The following is a 15,146-nucleotide window of genomic DNA, read 5'->3' as shown; positions in this document are numbered from 1 at the left end:
TGCTTCACCTCGCCCTGCGTGGGCTTCACCCACTGTCCAACCAGTCCCAATGAGATGAACTGGGTACCTCAGTTGGAAGTGCAGAAATCACCCACCTTCTGCGTTGATCTCACTGGTAGCTGCAGACTGGAGCTGTCCCTGTTTGGCCATTTTGCCACAGGATCATCAAAGATTTTATACGCATACACATACACAAATGTAAAATCTAGTTTATCTTCTTTTACACAAGACACTTGAATTTTGATTATTTTATACTTAGCAATATAGCTCGAAACTTTTTTATATTAGCTTATACAGAGTTTTGTTGTTGTTGTTGTTGTTTCAGCTACATAGTGAAGCATTCCATTGTATGACTCCACTATACTTTAGCCATTTGGGGTATATCTTATATTATTATACATGATGCTGCAATTATATTTTGGAGTTGCCATATTAAAATGCATTGCTCTTCCTTGACATTTGTCCTAATCAGCATTTCTAACAGCAGTGTATAAATGTAACTGTTTCTTCACAATTTAGTCCACTTTGTTCATTATCAAGCTTTTGTATTTTTCAAATCTAATAAATTAAAAATGGTATCCCAGCATAGTTTATATATATATGTGTATATACATATACGTGTATATATGTATATACATATATATACATATATGTGTATACATGTATATACATACACGTGTATATATGTATATACATACACGTGTATATATGTATATACATATATGTGTATATATGTATATACATATATACACATATACATATATACACCCATATATACACATACATACACATATGCACACATATATACATATATTTGTGTATATATATAATTAATAAAATTAGCATAACAAAATTAAACATTTTAGGATGAAAAATAAAGTGAAATTTAATACATTTACAATGTTGTGGAATTACTACTTTTATTAAGTTTCAAACATTTTTATCACCCCAAAAGAAAACTTCATACTTATTAATTAGTCAACTGTCATTTTCACCTCTCCTCAGCTCCTAGCAATCGTCAGTCTGCTTTCAGTCTCCATGGATCTATCCAATCTAGATATTTCCTATAAATGCAATTATACAAAATAGTTTTTGTTTGGCTTTCTACACTTAGCAAAATGTTTTGAGATCCATCCACATTGTGGCATATATCAGTATTTCATTCCTTTTTATGACTGTTTAACATCCCATTTTATGTATATACCACAATTTCTTTATGCATTGATTCATTTATGAAGAGTTGAATTTTGTTCACCTTTTGCCTATTATGAACTTTTGCTGCTACAGACATTTGTGTATAAATAGTTGAGTACCTGTTTTCAATTTTTCGGGTATATATGTAGGAGTGAAATTGCTGAATCCTAAAGTAATTCAATATTTAGCTTTTTGAGGAAATGCCAAACTGTTTTCCATGACAACTAGATCATTTTGCTTTCCAACCAGCAATGTCTGAGGGTTCAAAATTCTTCACATCCTTGACAATACTTAGTCCTTTTCCCTCTTTTTTTAAAAAAATTATAGCCATTATGGAAAACAGTATGGAGTTTCTTCAAATAATTAAAAATAGAACTTCCATATAATCCAAAAATTTCACTACTGAGTATATATCCAAGGGAAATGAAACCAGTATGTTGAAGAGATATCTGCACTCCCATGTTTATTGCAGCACTGTTAACAATAGTCAAAATGTGGACTCAACCTGTGTCCAACAATGAATGAATGAATAAAAATATGTGGCATATATGCAATAGAATACCATTCAGCCTTAAAAAAGAGTAAAATCCTGTCATTTGCAACAACTTAGATAAATCTGAAGATCATTACTTCAAGTAAAATAAGCCAGACACAGAAAGATAATACTGCATGTTCTCACTCACTTGTGGATTCTAAAGGAGCTGATCTCATAGAAGTAGAAAGCAGAAGAGTGATTACCAGAGACTGGAGAGGGGAGGCTGAAGGGGTATATATGAAAAGAATGGTCAAGCGGTAAAAGTTACAACAGAAAAAAGGAATAAATTCTGGGGTCCTGTTGCACAGTTGCGTGACTACAATCAACAGAAAGGTACTGTATATCTCAAAACAACTAGAAAAGAAGATTTTTTTATGCTCCCACCACAAATAAATAATAAATGTTTGAGGTGATGGATATGCTAATTATCTTGATTTGATCATTACACAATATATACATGTGTTGAAACATCACGTTATACCCTATAAATATGTACAATTATGTGTCAATTAAAAAATAAAAATAAGTGAATATATATTACTGAAAGAATGTTGATTAAACTGGCCCCTTTAACAAAATGAATTTCCATCTTTTTTTTGTTCAAGCCAGCCAACTTAGATGGCTGTAGAAATTATTGCTTCCTCTCACAGGACACACTTGGCATTTCCCTATCTATTTCCCTTTCCTTCCTATATTTGCTATTTTGTGTTCAGTGACACCTAGATCTCTTTATTTTTTCATTCCCTACTATTCTGCCATTTTTTTTTCATCCCAAGCATACTGTGCAATTCTATCCAATCATCTACCCTCACTTTAGAGGGTTCATTCTACTTCCACTTCAGAATATTCATTCTCAAATGTGAAAATGTGAGGACTGTTAAGAAAATAACTATGGTCTCTCATAAACTTTAGTCCTTAGGTTGAAAATTTTTTAACATAATGGTAAAGTGCAAGTATTCTTAATTTATGTGGTCACACAGCACTAACGGAACTGTTGCTCAAAAACAGAATGGAAATTATTTGGCCATCCAAAAAAGGTTATGCTATTTAACAGTTGAAAAAGTTATTGGTTTATGGATATTCACAGCCTCTTCTCTTTCATACTTTTGCATGACTCACCAGCTGAGCATTCTCTCTTCTTTTCCTAGTGCTTACTTTGCAGACTATAATGTTTATTTACATGTGTCAAAGTACTTTCACATTTGGTTAGTTTGGGGATGTGGGCAAGAGATACTAAATGGGAGGAGGAAATATTTGCCTGTGAAATGGTTAAGATTCAGTTATCTGAGAAAAAATAAAGAAGAGGAAATAAAGAAAAGAGGAAAGGGAGAGGGAAAAAAAGAAAAGAATCATTATATGGGCAGGAGCTTAGAGAAGGGTTAATAGTAAAAATTTAGAGACAGAGGCTGAAGGATGTGAGCAATATTGAAAGCTAGAGAAACAGGAGAGAGAATTTTCAGAAAGCATTATTTTGGATTACAAATGAGATTGATTTCAAGGTCCTTTTGACATGTCAAAAAAGGTTGAATGTATTTTAAATTCTTTCAGTTGCTATGTTTCTTATGCTAAATGCAACATCCCATGGAAGGTGAAATATAAAAAGTCCCAGCTTATTTTTAGGTTGCTTTTATTTTGTTGCCTTTTTGAGGTAATTATTTAAATGAAAATACAATATTAACATAAAATTCTGGTAGATAATCTACAAATCCTGAAAACATATTTGCTAACCCCAGTTTGAGAAGTTTATGGATTTTCACACTCAGTGCTCATGACAGAGCTAATTTAGGCCCAACTTTGTGAAATATAAAAACTGTTGAAGGAAAAATAGTACAGTTCTCCCATAAAATGTTAATGCATTTTACTTCATTTTTTTTCTGTTATTTCACAAGGCACCTTATATTTCTCTGTAAAGTCTGCATGAAAAATAGAAGAGGTAGGGAAGTAGCCTTCCGTAGTGAGTTAGGGTTCTCAGAAACACAGGGGCTCTGAATTCCAAACATAAGTGGAAGTATGTTTGTAAGATAAGTCTTCAGAAATAAAAGGTCAATATCTATCGTGATGAATAAAAATGATCTATTCTTTAAAAAGATTATTCTCTGTCCTAATATTATATATTTTTTCTTCTTATATTTTCTCTGCTTCCTGTCATTGTAAATATTTAAGAAAATTTAAATACCAAATGATTTCTCTTTATGGTTCATCTTTTTTTCTGCAAGAACCTCAATTTTGTTTGTTTTTTTGTTTGTGTGCGTCTATGTATATATAATATTTCAGTTAAAAAAATCAAATAAAAACAAGCAAATAGAGTGAACAAAATGTGAAAAGCCCTTGTCCTACACTGGCAAATATTTACCCTTCAAGACGAAATTTTTCTTAATAACTTCCTTGCCCTTCAAAAGTTATGAAAATATCCATTCCTGTTTATTTTTAATGGGTGAAAAAAGAATAAAGATAGTGCTTGCCAATTAGAGTGTATGTTGAATCCGACTTATCTCAAATAACCACTTGTGACTGCTATGTTTTTTCATTACTCACCTATCTTCTCCTTATGAAACAAATAGTACTTTATTTTTCCAATTTGTAAAAGTGTGTTTGTTGCCAAGACTTCTGAACATATGACTAGTTCTAATCCATCAAAAACATAATATCTAGTAGCAAATCATATTATTCATAGCATTAAATCAGCTGTCTTTATAACATGAGTTCTACGTTCCCAGCATTAATAGACAAGCCTGTTTTTTGCTTGCCGTCGAAGTGCCGATTTGGTATTACCCAAATGAAACAACTTCATAGAGCCATACAGTGTTTACTCAGTTTGACAATGCCCTGAAGACCATTTCCTTCATTCATTTTCTTTGTTCACTCTTTTTAGTATATATTTATTGAACCCTCTGTATTCCACTTGGCAAAGAAATAAATACATTGAATTTTCTACAGAAAAGTTTGTCAACATTCAAAGTTTAACAATAACATAACACTTAAATAACAAAGCTGGCAATTGTCACATGACAATTTTTTATGCGTGTCTAATACATTTTGGCATATTCTTAGAGGATTGTGAATGAGAATGGTCAAGGAAGCCCTCAGATTAAAGGTACAACTTGAACTGGAAACTTGTAACAGGTGCAAGAAATCAATCTTAAGAGACAAAAGAATATTCCAAGAAAGGGAAGAGAGAAAAGAACATTCCAAGAAAGGGACCTAAGCAAAAATGCCATGGTAGGTAACAGTGGGTAAATGCCTCTTAATGCATAATTCACTTGGCAGTATTAGAGGGATCAAACAGGCAATGCAAGAGTGCTACCATAGTAGCTTTAATTTACAAAGTATGAAAGAGCCTAACATTAAAACAATCTACATATATTCCTATTTCTAAATTAATTGAATAGATAAGAAACATTCCTTATTTAAAATAGTGAAATCTTTAATTTCCTTTGGAATGTACATTGTATTGAAATTTAAATGGAATTTGTTTGCTGTGACATTGTACCGATTGGATTATGGAAGGGCTATGGAGCATTCTCTGACTGTTGGTTCATCTGCATCTAAAAGATGAACAATACTTCCTAGGTATGACTATTGCAAAATCCAAATCACATTGTTTCTCTTAAAATTTCTAGAGTAGACATTCTTCTGAAGCTAGAGTAAATTAGGCATTTTCCAAGATGGCTCTGTCTAAAAACAAGTCCACAAAGAATCCTGTTGCTTACATTGGATGAAAATACACTGGGCAATAAGTTAAAAAAAAAAAAAACTTTTCTATAATAAAATTCACTTTAAAATTTTGACGGAAAAAGCAGTTGCTAATTTCATTGGAGTATAATTTATTATTACTAATGTCAAATAAAAATGTTGTGACAAATCTTTGCTTGTTTTATAAGTGATTTATTTTCACACCCTTCCACTTACAACTGCAACCTTAAAATAAACTGAGAATACTAACGGCATGTTAATTACTGAAGAATTATATAACTATGGTATCAGTCCATAATGAAGTATAATAATCTTCAGCCAAACCTAACTTTAAAATTTTAAATGACTAAAGACTAAATTAAACATACTTTTAAACCATTGCATCATTAATTGGATATTAACAGGAGCCTAATCTTCAAGGTATTTAAAAATTACTGGCCACACAATGACGTTTGGATTGTATCTTACACAAATTATTTATGCAAAATTAATACAGTTCAGATAATTCAGATCTAAACTTGAAATACATTTCATATCTTAGTTTTCTTTTTCAAATGCACTAGGGCTAATTGTGGGATCTACTGATAGTAAAGTTTTTCCTTTAAAATTTAACCAGAATAAGATATTAGACTATACTCAGTAAAATTTATCACCATCAGAACACACTGAGAATCTATCTTCATAACACGCTTTATTAGTTGTTGTGCACAGCAAGTTAGACAGACATAATCTGTCCCTGAGGAATTTACAATCCAACACTGATAATGCTGACACAGGTGCTGCCAAGGTAATTCAGGCAAAGAAATCAGCATTAAACAGATAGATAAACAGGTGAATTTAAATATAGCTAATAATAAATAACTCTAAATGCAATAATTTGTGCTCTGATACTTCGAATATGTTTTCTTTCAAATAACTCACTAGTCTGTCAATACTTGTGTCACAGGAACATATATGAAGGTACAATGGCATAATAAAGACTGGTCAATGAAGTTGCATGCTTGGGTGGGAGAACAACAGAAAAGAGCAAAAAAACCGCAGTGGTGGGAAATTTCAAGAAAGAAAAGGAATTGGCTCAATGTGTCTCAGTGTCAAAAACTGGACTAAGAATGTGAATTTGCTCTTTGGATCCAAATAGAAGGAATATTTAAAGCAAGTATTGATCTCCTCTCAGTTCACCCCTGTGTGTCATGTGCTTGAAATAATTCACTAAAATAGTAAAAGAGAAACAAAAACCTCCACGAATTGAATGTAAAAGGGATGAATTACTCCAGCAACCTGATCAGTAATTCCTAGTTTCTGTTGCTGGGATCAGAAAAATTTATCATGATCTTAGAGTAAAGGAATATCTGTAATATTTACCTTGTTCTTTGTTGAAAATAGTCTTCATAAGAAAACAACAAGTATTTATGTGCTTTGCTTTTGTTTGGTTGTTCTACATCTTTTTCCCAAACAATGTAATTCTACATGGTTGAGGAAAACAAGCATATGTTCAGACAAAGCTAAATAAATATATACATTTTGACTGGGGGGAGGACGCTTTGGCATGGTACACAGTGTTTAAGGTGACTGAGTTGTGATGACAGTGGGGAGCTATTGAATCTGCTCTACTGTGCCCTATTTTCTTCGTGGAAGCCAAATCTGATTCTAGAAGAGAGAAAATGAAGCTAGGTTGCAAGCACTGCAGAAGTAACCTGGCAGGATTTTATTCATCTGGTTTAAAGAAAACACTAAAGTCTGAATAAGATTTTTTTTTCAGAACAACAAAAAAATTCTCTTTCAAATGTATAAAAGATCAGACTTCTAAAAAATGTACTCAATGTCCTTATTAAATAAAGCTATTTTCGAATATAAAGTTGACATAGTGGCATATTTAATATTTTTAAAAATATTTAGCCAAAGGTTCAATGTTTCAAAAAATTAGGTTAACACTGCTTTTTATTTGTATAAATTTATGAGGTACAGGTGTACTTTTGTTTCTTGGATATAATGTGTAGTGGTGAAATCAGGGATTCAAGTGTATTCATCACCAGAATAACCTACTTTGAATTCATCAGGTAATTTCTCATCATCCGACTCCTCCTATCCTCTCACTCTTTGAGTATTCATTGTTTATCATTCCATACTTCATATTAATGTGTACATATCACTTAGCTCCTACTTATAAGTGAGAACATGTGGTATTTGTCTTTCTGTGTCTGAGTTGTTTCACTTAAGATAATGGCCTTAAGTTCCGTCCATGTTGCTGCAAATGACATTATTTCATTCTTTTTATGGCTGCATAGTATTATATGGTGTATATATACCATATTTTCTTTATCCAATCATCCATTGATGAACACTTAGAGTGATTACATATCTTTGCTATTGTGAACAGTGCTGTGAATAAACATACAAGTGCAGGTATCTTTTTGATATAATGATTTCTTTTCCTTTGGATAGATACCCAGTTGTGAGGTTAGTGGATCAAATAATAGCTCTATTTTTAGTTCTTTGAGAAATCTACATCCTGTTTTTCATAGAGGTTGTACTGATTTATGTTCCCACCAACAGTGTGTAAGCATTCCTTTTTCTCTGCATCCTCACCAGCATCTGTTATTTGAATTTGTGTATATTAAGTATACTGTTTTGTATTCCTATATTAATCACAGATTAATAAATATGAAATAATACAAAAGAAAAATTAAGAAAAAAGGCAAAAAGTAATCAAGTATATTTTGAATATGATCTATTATTATAGGGAAAGTCTTGAGAAAGAGAGAAACATTTTAATTAATCAAAAGTGACAGAAAGGAAATTCTCACAAACAAATTTTTTAACAATTTGGAGTGCTGGATTTTTCTTTTTTTTTTATTATTATACTTTAGGTTTTGGGGTACATGTGCACAATGTGCAGGTTTGTTACATATGTATCCATGTGCCGTGTTGGTTTTCTGCACCCATTAACTCGTCATTTAGCATTAGGTATATCTCCTAATGCTGTCCCTCCCCCCTCCCTCCACCCCACAACAGTCCCCGGAGTGTGATGTTCCCCTTCCTGTGTCCATGAGTTCTCATTGTTCAATTCCCACCTATGAGTGAGAACATGCAGTGTTTGGTTTTTTGTTCTTGTGATAGTTTACTGAGAATGATGTTTTCCAGTTTCATCCATGTCCCTACAAAGGACATGAACTCATCATTTTTTATGGCTGCGTAGTATTCCATGGTGTATGTGTGCCACATTTTCTTAATCCAGTCTATCGTTGTTGGACATTTGGGTTGGTTCCAAGTCTTTGCTATTGTGAATAGTGCCACAACAAACATACGTGTGCATGTGTCTTTATAGCAGCATGATTTATAATCCTTTGGGTATATACCCAGTAATGGGATGGCTGGGTCAAATGATATTTCTAGTTCTAGATCCCTGAGGAATCGCCACACTGACTTCCACAATGGTTGAACTAGTTGACAGTCCCACCAACAGTGTAAAAGTGTTCCTATTTCTCCACATCCTCTCTAGCACCTGTTGTTTCCTGACTTTTGAATGATTGCCATTCTAACTGGTGTGAGATGGTATCTCATTGTGGTTTTGATTTGCATTTCTCTGATGGCCAGTGATGATGAGCATTTTTTCATGTGTTTTTTGGCTGCATAAATGTCTTCTTTTGAGAAGTGTCTGTTCATGTCCTTTGCCCACTTTTTGATGGGGTTGTTTGTTTTTTTCTTGTAAATTTGTTTGAGTTCATTGTAGATTCTGGATATTAGCCCTTTGTCAGATGAGTAGGTTGCAAAAATTTTTTCCCATTCTGTAGGTTTCCTGTTCACTCTGATGGTAGTTTCTTTTGCTGTGCAGAAGCTCTTTAGTTTAATTAGATCCCATTTGTCAATTTTGGCTTTTGTTGCCATTGCTTTTGGTGTTTTAGACATGAAGTCCTTGCCCACCCCTATGTCCTGAATGGTATTGCCTAGGCTTTCTTCTAGGGTTTTTATGGTTTTAGGTCTAACATGTAAATGGATTTTTCTACATCTTAAAGAGCAGAAGCATTGAACAAATATTTCAAATTATCATCCTCTGGCAGGATTTCTCTAACTTAAAAACAAAAACCATTCCCACAGAAAGGAAAATATTTTTCTTTATTTCTAAATATATTGGAAATCCTGCTCCTCTAAATATGTCAGAGAAAATGGTAAAATAGAAAGAAATCCTTGATTGAAGGAATTTCTTCTAAAATGAAAGCAAGGACATGAAGAAAATCTTCATAGACAGATACATAGACATATACGTAGACTAAATGGAATGAAAAAGAAAGATTATAATTATGACTAGTATAAGAGATAGGAAGTTAAGGATAGGACCACTCCAGAAGTTAAACTTTTTTTTTCTGAAACAAATCAGTGGCTTAGAAAAATTAGAACAGTTACATATTGAAAGACATACAGAGACATAAGTGTTCCACACAAATGTTAACAGTGTCTGGAAATTTGGGAGATCTTGATTCAGACAAACCAAATAGTACAAAAGAGTTTCTTAAAAATCTGGGGAAATTGATTATGTGCTTGATATTATTTGGTATTAAGGAATTATTGCTAATTTTGTTATGAATGATAACGACATTGTTTTTACACAAGAAATCGTTCATACTTTTTGGAGATACACACTGAAGTATGTAGAGGCAAATGATGATAGCTGTGATTTGCTTTAAAATAAATTCAACATTGAAAAGAGAAAATAAAATAAGGGATAGATGAAGCAATCTAGGGCAAATCTTAATTATTAATAGGAACTTGCGTGTGTGAAAGTTGATTGGACTTTTCTCTCAATGTGTGTTTGAAATTTTTTGTTATACAAATGTTAATATTTTATGATGATAAAAATAATATACATATGTTTTAGAAATTTTGGAAAATACAGTAAATTATAAGTAAAATAAAATTCAGCTATGGTTCTACCATCAGAAATAATTTATCTTAAAGGTTTGAGATATTTATGTTCTAGAAGCTATTGATAGAGAATTTTTATTATTATTCAGTTTTAATCATAGTAAATATATATGGTGAATTATATAATGATGTCTTGATCCTTTCATTTTTATTTTGTGTTTTAACTCCTTTCTAAAAGAGTCTCATAAAATACATTTAATGTTAAGACTAATCATATTATATATAAACATTTTAAATTTCAGGTTTCATAAGTAACATTTGAAAGTTGTTCATGACACTTAAAAATCTACCTATCTTTTTGTTAAGTTTATTAATATTCTGTTCTTAATTCACAACAAGAGCGTCTGCTGTGTTATTTTGTTCACATTGTGTATATATATTCTACATCAGAAAAACATGATGAGTTCAGTAGAAAGCTTTTTCTAAATAATTCCTGGTACGAAGTTGGTGTACGGTGAGTCACACATTGCTGAGAATTCAGTGAACACAAGCTACTTAATTTCTGTTGATTTTAAGAAGTGAAGACATGTATATGCCAGTCCAGAACTCCTAGGGTGAAATGAAGATGAAACCTTCCCTGACCATCAGTAAGTAATTTTTACTTACTGAGAGATGGAGAAAGACTAATTCAGGGATGGCAAAATGCAGATTATTATTTGACACACATTATTGCCCCTCTCAGTAATTCTTTGATGCACAAAAAATAACCTTGACTGTAAGTTGCCTGCTTCTCTATCAAAATTGAAACATTGATGGAATAGTATTACTTACCCATCATATTTGCTTATTACTAGATGGTGAGTTCCTTGACGGTAAAGACAGTATCTTTTATTTCTGAAAGGCAAATAAGTAGGCACTCAAAATGTAACTAAAATATAGATAGAGAAATTATTTTCTTAAAAGTTTATTATGTGGTCATTAAGAATGTCTAAATTAAGATGCAGACTTAAGATTTCATAAGAATAGAGAAATATAATTCAAAGCAGAAAAAATTATTAACTACTTTTAAGAAAAAAAGTCAGATGAGAAGATAGATGCTCTGATGATATCTCCATTCCATCTTACATCCTTTCTATTTCTGAGGCTTCAATTCCTATCTTTCCTTCAAGAGCCAGGTAAAATTAATCTGCTCCAAATATATATATATATAATCTCTTTGGTTCAACTATCACTATGTTTCATCTAAACATACTAAGACCTTTTTTTTTTCTTCTCGTCTCAAAACTTAAGCATCTTGGTTTTATGGCTATAATTTTATTTATATTTATTTTGGTTTTACTTAAATTGCTTAAAGCGTAATACAAACTATGTATTTATGTGTTGAATGCCTATATGAGTAAATGGATAAACATCATAATGTACTCTACTATTAATCAAAGCAAGCATAGGATAATAAAAGAGATTCTTATTAAATAAAAAAGGAATGAACTACCTATTGTCATGGCAGCATTATTAAACTCTTTAGGAGACTGGTATAAAATGACCAGCTGGATTTTTCTTTTGCCCTAGAATTATTACCAAGGCCCAAAGCTGGAGACCAAAGGAAGTATTACAATTCTGAGAATTACTTGAGATTAGGGCCAGCCACCTCTTCAAAAAGAATTATTGAGAGGGTCCAGCTCAGAGAATAAATTCAACCATGTATGATATTCAAAATATTTACTAACCGGTTTGGCACAACACTGACTAATTCAACTGGATGCCAATCGGAAAAAACCAATGTGGCTCTAAAAGCTAATACTATTTTCACTTTTACCCTCTGATAATGTTAGAAGACCAGGAGAGCAGCTCTGTAAAATGCAGTTCCTTCTCATCAGGGAGGTTGCTTTCCCAAATGGAAGATTGGCAATGATATGCTCATTGACTTGGAAATGTCGTGATCTTCCCTGGTGCTATTGGAGGAACATCAAAAAGAAAGGTAGACTGCCTGTAGAAAGGGGACAGGCACTGTTCCTCCTTAATTTACAGATTACTAAGAGAAACAGAAGATAGATTTTTCACCTTCTCATATGTCCAAGATCTGCCAAGGGTCTAGCAAGCTTGTCCAACCCATGACCTGTGGGTCACATGCGGCCCAGGATGGCTTTGAATGCAGCCCAACACAAAATCATAAATTTTCTTAAAACATTATGAGATTTTTATTTTTATTTTTATTTTTGTAGCTCATCAGCTATCATTAATGTTAGTGTATTTTATGTGTAGCCCAAGACAATTCTTCTTCTTGCAATGTGGCCCAGGGAAGCTAAAAAATTGGACACCTCTGGGGTGGGGAAGGGAGGTGGAAGGGTGGAAGGGGGATGGAGAATACAGTATTACTAGTACTGCCACCATGTGGTTACAAATAGTCATACACACCAGAGGGAGCCAGTGGGATGTCATCCATTTGAGACCAAGGGAACACCTTGGGCTTAAACAAACTACACATAAATGAACCTCCTTTGCAGTAGGACAAGTTGGCCCTTCACCTGTCCAAGTCAAATACCAGAAAAGTAATGCTAACTTTGTCAGAGACCTCTACTTCCTACTGCTTCAACCCTCTTTTAGGCTTTTGGTGTTAATATCTTTACTATCTCCTATCCTTGCCCCCTCAGTTGACCTTTTTTTCCCCCATCATTACGTCCTGCATTTTAGCAGCCTAAGAAGTGTTACCTTTTTATGCTCTTTTACACCTTATTCCCAGCAAAGGATCCTTTTTCTTGTTCCTTCCTCTCAGTGCCTCATTCTCTATTAATTCCTTATAGCACATCTTTTTTTTTTACATTATATTAAATAAAAAATTTCGTCCAGTTTGAAAGAGCTCCATCAATTCATAACTTCGCAATCAGAGAATGAGTTGAAGTTCAGCAACCCTCCTTTCTTCCTGAGAATCTTGCTACAGTAAAATCCCACACAACCATATGTGGCAGGCAAGTAAAAAATGCTGTAAAAGAAGATAAAATGAAAGGCATGAAAATAACCCTCATAAAAAACTTAAAACCCACAGAAACAGCATGCAATGTGAAATTGCTGCAGAATTTATGTGTAGTTAAAAGAAACAAATAGGTTTTTCATCCAATCAACTATTTGGCAATCTGACCATTAGAGTAATTGTTTTTTGGTGTACTGATTTCAGCAAATTAATTTCCATGGAATTGACCTTGAGCATTGCCCCAAATTCAGAGGATAAAGTTAGTAAAAGAGAAAAAAAAAGTGCATGGTAGAAGGTCATGTCTCTTTCACTCCATTCCAAGATGGCAAATGAATTTTGGGGAAGGAACGAAAGCATATTAAATCAGACAAGGTAATGATGTTTAAAATAAGGAGGACCAACTCTCAGCAACTAAAATGGGTTTGTTTAACTACTGAAAGAGATGGAAAAGTCATGAAATATGTTGAGATGTCATTAAAGGAAACATTATTTAGCTGCGTCATGAGGCTCAGAAGGCTCAGTTGAAAGCAATGATTGAAAAATGATTCAACCTATAAATTACCTTGGGCAGTATGGCTATTTTCACGATATTGATTCTTCCAACCCATGAGCATGGAATGTTCTTCCATTTGTTTGTATCCTCTTTTATTTCATTGAGCAGTGGTTTGTAGTTCTCCTTGAAGAGGTCCTTCACATCCCTTGTAAGTTGGATTCCTAGGTATTTTATTCTCTTTGAAGCAACTGTGAATGGGAGTTCACTCATGATTTGGCTCTCTGTTTGTCTGTGATTGGTGTACAAGAATGCTTGTGATTTTTGTACATTGATTTTGTATCCTGAGACTTTGCTGAAGTTGCTAATCAGCTTAAGGAGATTTTGGGCTGAGACAGTGGGGTTTTCTAGATATACAATCATGTCATCTGCAAACAGGGACAATTTGACTTCCTCTTTTCCTAATTGAATACCCTTTATTTCCTTCTCCTGCCTGATTGCCCTGGCCAGAACTTCCAGCACTATGTTGAATAGGAGTGGTGAGAGAGGGCATACTGCCCAAAGTAATTTATAGATTCCATGCCATCCCCATCAAGCTACCAATGACTTTCTTCACAGAATTGGAAAAAACTACTTTAAAGTTCATATGGAACCAAAAAAGAGCCCGCATCGCCAAGTCAATCCTAAGCCAAAAGAACAAAGCTGGAGGCATCACGCTACCTGACTTCAAACTATACTACAAGGCTACAGTAACCAAAACAGCATGGTACTGGTACCACAACAGAGACATAGATCAATGGAACAGAACAGAACCCTCAGAAATAATGCCACGTATCTACAACTATCTGATCTTTGACAAACCTGACAAAAACAAGAAATGGGGAAAGGATTCCCTATTTAATAAATGGTGCTGGGAAAACTGGCTAGCCATATGTAGAAAGCTGAAACTGGATCCCTTCCTTACACCTTATACAAAAATTAATTCAAGATGGATTAAAGACCTAAATGTTAGACCTAAAACCATTAAAATCCTACAAGAAAACCTAGGCAATACCATTCAGGACATAGCCATGGGCAAGGACTTCATGTCTAAAACACCAAAAGCAATGGCAACAAAAGCCAAAATTGACAAATGGGATCTCATTAAACTAAAGAGCTTCTGCACAGCAAAAGAAACTACCATCAGAGTGAACAGACAACCTACAGAATGGGAGAAAATTTTTGCAACCTACTCATCTGACAAAGGGCTAATATCCAGAATCTACAAAGAACTCAAACAAATTTACAAGAAAAAAACAACCCCATCAAAAAGTGGGCAAAGGACATGAACAGACACTTCTCAAAAGAAGACATTTATGCAGCCAAAAAAACATATGAAAAAATGCTCATCATCACTGGCCATCAGA

General features: G+C 33.4%; 1 protein-coding gene across 1 annotated transcript in view; it reads left to right on the top strand.

The window, feature by feature from the left end:
* Positions 1 to 839, top strand: part of LOC134736450 (uncharacterized) — an 80,230-nt gene extending 79,391 nt beyond the window's left edge. The window contains exons 4-5 of the mRNA XM_063637854.1: positions 9 to 608; positions 759 to 839. The gene's annotated coding sequence lies outside the window, so the exon portion shown is untranslated. The remainder of the gene's footprint in view (positions 1 to 8; positions 609 to 758) is intronic.
* Positions 840 to 15,146: the final 14,307 nt, after the last annotated feature.

The sequence above is a fragment of the Symphalangus syndactylus genome, chromosome 4 (assembly GCF_028878055.3).
Source record: "Symphalangus syndactylus isolate Jambi chromosome 4, NHGRI_mSymSyn1-v2.1_pri, whole genome shotgun sequence".
Lineage (NCBI taxonomy): Eukaryota > Metazoa > Chordata > Mammalia > Primates > Hylobatidae > Symphalangus > Symphalangus syndactylus.
This window is presented reverse-complemented; position numbering and strand designations above follow the sequence as displayed.